A 6,760-nucleotide genomic window follows, 5' to 3' on the forward strand; every position below is an offset into this window, starting at 1 on the left:
TCTCCCCTGCCCCGGCTGCCATGAGTGTGCAGAGTGATCTCTCCTTTCATTTCCACAATAACACCGCATGTTCGATGATAAGAAGATGGGATTCAAGTAGATTGTAAATGATTTCTCTTGTGAGGAACTTCCTCTCTCTTTGTCCAAGCCTTATGCTTGTGCTGTCATGTGTGGGCATCATTGAGGCCCTTTAGTTTTCTAATCATGGGACACCTAATCATTTTTCTTTGAGTGTTCTCTGGGCAATTCTGAACAAAGTCTCTGGTCGAACGCACATGGAGTGATTTTAGGTTAACCTACAATTTTTTTTAAAAACTGTGGATTTTAGTGGCATGGGATTTGACAGTTCTAAATTATTACATTCCTTGGGAATTTTCAAAGAGGTGAGCTCAGATTGTGATTCTTTAATACTGGGAGTGCACCATTAGAGACGTGTAGAATGCTGATATGATGACTCCCTTTCATAGTTACTGGAGCACTTCAATTTACCACACAGCTTTTAATGCTGATATCTGAGGTACTTAGCTACACCACATGGACTGGGATGGTTCAAGAAGGCAGCTCACCACTACCTTCCCAAAGGGACTTAGGAATGAGCAATAAATGTTGGCCCACATCCCATGAATGAATTAAAAAAAAAACTTAACTGAACCTTAACTGAAACTGATGAGTTTCCCATCGCATGAACTAAGGGTAAAATTATAAACCCTCAAGGGCATGATGAAACTCTTATAGAACTGGAAAACGTTACTTCATGTATAATGAAAAATATTGGAAATGCTCTGCAGGTCCAACAGCATCTGTGGAGAGAAACAGAGCCAACTTTTCAGGTTGAGATGACCTTTCATTAGAGCTGGAGAAAGATAGATATGTGATAAGTTTTGAGCTAGAATAAAGGCAAAAGAACTTTTGTTTCTTCACTGCATCCATTACTACTCTGTTTGACTTTTGCACCATGAAATCTTTTGTATTTTAACCTCTACTGCTCTCCACCCTGTTAGAGACCTTTTGTTCTTTCTGCCCCCGAGCTCCCCCATCGACTGGCTCAAAAACAATCACATTTTTCAGCTCTGATGAAAGGTCGTTTCAATTGGAAATGTTAACTCTGTTTCTCTCCACAGATGCCACCTGACCTGCTGTGTATTTCCAGCACATTTTTGTTTTTATTTTGGATTTCCAGCATCTGCAGTATTTTGCTTCTGTCTTGATTTCTATGCGTTTACCCTGTGGTGTAAGCCAGGTCTGCGGCAAATTTTATTATGGTGCTTTTACAGTGCCATGGCTACCAGTTTGCCAGTAGTGCCTTGGAGAAATGGTTCCTGGAATCTTTGAAGATGCTGACAGAAGTGTTTTTGGCAGTAGTCTTTCCTCCTTCCATCTGGGAGGAAAAGAAAGCTACTGTGGAAAATTTTTGATTTAACTTTGTCCCACTAAATTGTTTTTACTGTCAATTTGTTGTTAGTGCAGAGTTATCAGAGAGTTTATTGTCGTCCCAATTAAAATAAGATTGATCCAGAGCTGAATCCACTGATATTTGGCAAAACATATGATTGACATTAGGTATATAATTCTTGAGCGCAGAATGGATGCATTTTTCAGTGCAAATCACTGGTGTTTTATATCTCTGTAAACTGGCAAGCCCTGTATGACTGAAGCCCTGTATGATTGAAAGAAGAATATATACTTACATTGGGGAAGGTACACTGAATGTTCACTAGATTGGTTCTTGTGATGGGAGGCTTGTCCTATGATGAGGTGCTGAGTAAATTGGGCCTATAATTCTTGAAGTTTGGGAGAATGAGAGGTGATCTCATTGAAACATAAAGGGTTCTTCCCCTGCCCTCCCCTCTCAGCATTCCAAAGGGACCGTTCCCTCTGTGACACCCTGTGCTACTCGTCAATCACCCCTAACAAACCCTCCCTTTCCTATGGCATCTTTCCGTGCAAGCGCAAGAGGTACAACACCCCTTTTACCTTCTCCCACTTCTAACAGCCCAAGGCCCCAATCACTCTTTCCAAGTGAAACAGTAATTTACTTGAATCTCTTTCAATTTATCATCATGTATTCACTGCTCACAGTGTGGTGACCGCTTTGCAGAAGACCTCTGCTCAGTCCGCAAGCTTGACCCCAAGCTTCCTGTCACAATGGATGGAAAATTATAATGAGCAATTTATGATTTCTTATATTTGTAACAAGTGATCATAGTGGTAAGGGACCTCCTGAAGAGTTAACACTGTGGAATTCTGCCATTTTAAAATCTAGACTATAATTAGGTGGCTTTCCAAAGTATTAATTATTTTACAACAGAGACATGCTGCACTGAAAACATACCTCAACAACAGTGTAATATTAGACATGTTATCATAAACATAGGATAACGTTTTTTTCAAAAACTGTTTCTGCTGCAGACAGTCTCCCTTTAATTAGAACCAGATATCACAACTGTACTTGGATTTTCTCAGGTTTTCACTGATTTTATGTGAAGAAATTTTTTAAAAAGAGCAAAAATACTTGTTCTTTAGGATTATTAGAGATTAAGTTTCTTGTCATCATTGTTTCCTTTTAAAGGTGAGATGCAGTTCAACTAATGAGAAGCAAAGGTTGTATCCTTGTTTTGTCTTCCTCTTTTACAGAATGACTTGAATTTGTTTTATAAGTTATGATGTACATCTGGAGGAAAAATGACACCCTGCTGTTTACTGTAATTGCAAATGTGCTTTGTCAGAAACACTTTAACCCTTTAATGCACGGTTATTCATTCTTTCCAATTTAAAGAAAAATGTTGAGCTTCTGGCAGGATCAGGCTTGGTGCCTTCTTCAGTGTAGGTTGAACTGGGAAGAGCTCTACTAAATGAGTGAAGTTGTGAAACCACACCTAATTATAAGTGAAATGTTTCTCCCTGCAATAATAAAATTTGAAGCTAAAGGAAACCTCAGCACTGCCAGAATTTGCTGTATCATGAATCATAGTGGTTAAGTGTTGGACAATGGTATTTTCACACACACTGGACTTCCTGGTAACGATGTGCTTGTGTGTGTGAAGTTAAGTAATTTTGGCTGAATCTGCCTGTGTTCTTTAGACATTAATGTCCTACTTTGCACACCCAGGGTTCCTCACACCCTCCAGCATTGTCAGGAATTAAAGATTTATCTCCTGGACACTGTTGCAACGAGCCCAGGAGAAAAGTCATGGGGGGATATTAAAAATAATATGTTTAGCTCATTCGTTTGAACATTTTTTTTATTAGCTATAAAAATGTTGGAGATGAGAAAAAAGGCTGTTTGACTGGGTGGGGCAGTTGGAGGCGGGAGGTCATGTGATGAAACCTCTAGGATTGTGTCCAAACAGAGTTGCCTGACCCCGTCCCACAGCCATTTCTCCTTTCTACCCCAAGGCTTTCCTGTGTATCCTTTTTGACTTGGGCAAGAGTGAGCTTCTGAGAGCAAGCAAGTCATGGTTATTTCATAATCTCTGTGAGGAGATGCACTAGCTGCAGCCTATTTTTTTCATATGTATGGTGAGGCAATTCAAAACCATGACAGCAGCACTGCTCTTAACCACCGTGCAACAGGTCTGACAGGTAGGGGTGCGCTCCTGAAGTTAGATTGTTATATTTAGACTGTGCTCTCATTGAGCCAGGGCCTCGGGGAAGAAGAACTGAAAGCATGCCAACACTTCAAGCTCAGTGTACGAAAACAAAAAAAAATCACAACCTGTGTCTGCTTTGGCCACCACAGATCCCTGCGACCATTCCATGTGAATTCTGTTGTTGCCTCGTAGCAATTGATCGTGAAATGGTTTCCCAAATTAGAACCTACTAAAATTTGAGTTTATTTCAAACTGTTCAGCAGGTTCTGAGTTTTGGTCCACATTGGATGACTTGGATTTCAATCTGCATGTCTGTTTAAGAAGCTGGCCCCAGCAATGCACAGTGGGACCTTTTATTCACTTTTATTAATTCTATGCATATGCAGAGTCACATTGGCAGGCCTTCAGTACTGACATCTGGAAGGAAGTGAGTAACAGGTGTTGTTTTTGTGATCATTTCAACTGTTTTTATGCTTTGGAGTTTTGGTGCATCTCTGATCCAGTTTGATTTCCATGGCAATGCAGGGCCTATCTATCCAAGGCTATTTACTTAGGGCTTCACTGGCGATTTTGATGGGCTTATTTTCCCCTAAATACCCACTGTCACCTACTGGGATTTCTTTGAAATGACAGATATCGTGAATTTCCATCATCTGGGTCCAAATCTGTAATTGGAATGAATTCATTTCCGAGTCTTGCTGTCTCTGATCCTGCATGCTTTATCTGGATCTGGCTTCCAGTGACTGTATGCAAAGTTCCATTCTTCAATGCTATTGCCACCTCAGGAAACCTCAGGGGGAAAAAAAAAGAACTGTGCTTAGTGTTTCTGAAATGTTATAGGAAACAGAACTCAAAGACCTTTCTTTCATGTCGTGTCCATAGGGTAGTGAACTTCTTTACTCCAAACTTCTGATATATTTGGACTAATCTGATGGGGGAAGTGATAGAGGCAAAGACATGAGGAATGTTCAAAATACACTTTGAAGAGGTGCTGTTTCCTTTCCAAGCAGTCAGAGGATTTGACAGCACAGAAGCAATTGCTGTTTGACTAATCAACTCCAGGGGCAGAATTTTCTGCCTATTGGGCAGAGCCGATCCCCGCCAGCGAAATGGGCTGCACTGCCATTTTAAGTGAAGTCCGGTGGGAAGCGCTATGCGCTCCCTGTGCGGGCGGGGTGGATTCCCTAAAAGCATGCACTCGAAAGAGCGCACATCTCCCTGAGGCTAAGTGCAGCCTCAGGGAGATCACCTCTACTTTGAAAAATATTAAAAATAGAAAAAAAAAATCCCTTACACGTCCCCCTCATGTGACAATGTCACATGAGTTGGGGCATGTTCATAATTTACAGAATAACTTTATTAAAATTTTTAAGACCATGCATGAAGCCTCATCCCGCCGCTGGATGAGGTTTGATGTTCTCTCTATTTGCTGTTGGGGCTCCTGAGCTGCCCGCCTACCTTAAGGTTGGACGGGCAGGTCCTTCAATTGGTTAAATGATCCTGTCAATGGCTTCAATTGGCCATTGACAGGTTGGTGGGCCCGCAGCTGATTCTGCTGCGCCCCCAACTTCCTGAAAATTTAAATGGGGCAGGATGACATCGGGGGTTCCGTCCGATGTCATCCCGCATCATTTTGTGTGTCGGTGAGCGGGCCCCGCCCCCTGCTTGCCGACACAAAATTCTGCCCCATGTCTCAGTTTTTCTTCATACAGGCCACCTAATTTGTCCCACTCTCCTTCATCTGTTTTAATTCCCTTCTAAAAATACTTATGGACTCTGCTTCTGTGGCAGAGAATTGCATGTTCCAAACACCCCTCGGACAGTAAGTAGAGCAGATTCCCAGAAAGGCAGTTCACGCTGGAGCATTTAATTCCTTCATTAAAGGGCTGAATAATGGTTTGGTTCATTATGGGACTGAAGTTCATTAGAATGGGAATTTGTTCTAGATGATCAAATACTCCATGAAGTTGGGGTATCAAACCTCTCCATGTATGAATGGTATAATGGTTCTGCTCAATCATTCTGTGTGAATGAAATGTCACAATTGAAATAATATGCTTTAAGATTAACATTAAGTATAACATTTTAAGTGATGGCTCCATACCACTAAAGGTTTCAGCTCTGGATTCTTTTATTTATTAATATTAAAAATAAATATATTATATGGAGGAATGCAAAGTCAATTTTGTAGAAGTACAGTAGAAGCTTATTTAGAATGCTCAAAACCAAGTGTGTAATTGTACGTTTGATCTGAATTCTCAGATTTACTTGGAGTCTGGCAGCTGCATTCCATGTTTATTCAAAAGAATTTATTTTTGCCTGAGCTGAGAACAAATTGGCATCTCTGTCTTACTGAAAACTAGAAGTACTCAGCAGGTCAGACAGCACCTGTGGAGAGAGGAACAGAATTACTGGGCGGAATTTAATGCATTCCCCCGAGGCGAGTTTGGAGGCAGGTGCTCACTTAATTGGGCTGGAGGGTGCCGGGTAGGGACTACACCACCTTCCTGCCTCTGCCTGATTAATGTTCACTTGAGGGCCTCATTCCACCTCTACTGGTATTCAACTAGCGGTGGGCAGAGCATTCACCATGTGAGGAGCCCAGAAAGCAAATCTTGTCAAGTTTCTTTGCAGGCTTCCGAGGGAGGTGGGATGTGGGGTTCCTCGTTCAAAGGCACCCAGTGCCTGGCATCAGGAAGTGTGGGGGGGCCTCCTGAGAGCCAACTCCTGTCCTTTCTTACAATTCCCCCTGCCCCCCCATGAGCCAGTGACCTCTTTCCCCTTGACCCCCATCCCCCATCTTGTGGTCTGGGTCCCTCGATGATCTTGGGCCTCTGGTGGATGCATTACCGATGCTGATGACAATGAGGAGCTGGCGGCCTTTGATTGGGTGGCTAGACTTCAGCCCCAGGGTTTCTTGACATAGAGGAAGGCCCATCACTGACCACTTAACTGCCTGACTGCCACTAAATATGACGGGTCCTCCTCGGACCCGGTGAAGTGATTCAGGATTCTTGCTGACTCTCCAGCTGGCTGGCAAGACCCCCATGGCCTGGACTAAATTCTGCCCACAGTCTCAGGCTGAAGAATCTTCGACACGTAACTGTCTTGACTGTGTGAAGTAATGGACAGAAAGATAGAAGATGAAATAATTTGCACTTATACAACGC

The sequence above is a fragment of the Carcharodon carcharias genome, chromosome 22, assembly GCF_017639515.1.
Source record: "Carcharodon carcharias isolate sCarCar2 chromosome 22, sCarCar2.pri, whole genome shotgun sequence".
NCBI classification, from domain to species: domain Eukaryota; kingdom Metazoa; phylum Chordata; class Chondrichthyes; order Lamniformes; family Lamnidae; genus Carcharodon; species Carcharodon carcharias.